Source organism: Suricata suricatta, chromosome X (assembly GCF_006229205.1).
Source record: "Suricata suricatta isolate VVHF042 chromosome X, meerkat_22Aug2017_6uvM2_HiC, whole genome shotgun sequence".
NCBI classification, from domain to species: Eukaryota; Metazoa; Chordata; class Mammalia; order Carnivora; family Herpestidae; genus Suricata; species Suricata suricatta.
Window position 1 is genome coordinate 63,170,310 of NC_043717.1, and position 1,265 is coordinate 63,171,574.

The following is a 1,265-nucleotide window of genomic DNA, read 5'->3' on the forward strand; positions in this document are numbered from 1 at the left end:
GGGGGGAAGAGAGGTGGTGGTGATGGTGGAGGGCACTTGAGGGGAAGAGCACTGGGTGTTGTATGGAAAACAATTTGACAATAAAATATTAAAAAATACTCAGTAAACTTCAAATTTTCTTAATGTCTAATACTTCATTTGTGAAATGGGAAAATAATAAATATTGTATATGCCTCTCCAGGTGGTTTTAAGGGTAAACTAATTATTTAAGAAGCATTCACTCTACGCTTGAGGGAAACTCTGGACACTGATCTGGAGTGGAGGAGTGTACAATCAAATCAAGACCCACCAGAAAGAACAGAAAATGGAGCCCTTATTACAAATGCCTCATGGGTCTATAGAAGGCAGAAATTTTCTACTCAATTTTCTAAGGGAAACATATGGAAACTACACCCTTTACTACATCACTCATTCTTCTCAGTAGAGGTGGAGCAACTTCTCTAACTGGTAAGTTGAAGACAAGGAACTGAGCATGCTTGACTCAATGATTCCTGGGGCCTACTTTTCTGCACTCTTTCCACTTTTCAATTGTCACACTGTGCCAGTGTCTGGGTCAAAATGTGTATCTTCTTCAAAGGTTAAAAAAAAAAGTCCATTATGGCTGCATGTCCTGTCTTCGAGCATCTGTCATGAATAAACAGACATTTTGCTCTTCATCTCTCTCTCTTACTTGTTCCTGAGACAGGAAGCCTTACATCTTCCTCTCTAAAATTTCCAAAGTATTCACTCCCAGTCAACCCACACAAAGCCAGTCATTTGGGAAAATGTAGTAGTATAGCAGAAGCTTCTTTCACTTTTTTATCTTTCAAACCAGCTACCATCCTGCCAAGAGTAATTTATCATGCAAATGGATGTCAAAGGAAACCCAGAATAGCAATAGACCTACATTGGACAAACTACATGTTCAACTAGACTCTAAAAAGAGACAAAGATGGGTACTACATAATCATAGAGGGGAAAATCCAAAAAGATATAACAATTGTAGATATTTATGTATCCAACATGGAAACACACAAATATAATAAAATTAATAACAAATATAAAGGAACTCATTGATAATATAATAACAGTAGAAGACATTAACATCCCACTTACATCAGTGGACAGATCATCTAGACAGAATATCAATCAATAAGGAAACCATGGCTTTGAATGTCACACTGGAAATACTAATTTGTACCAGTCTAATAGGACTAATGTAAAAGCAATTTATAAAAAAAGGAATCAAGGCATTTAACTTATTTTCAATAGTACCTCCAGCTTGC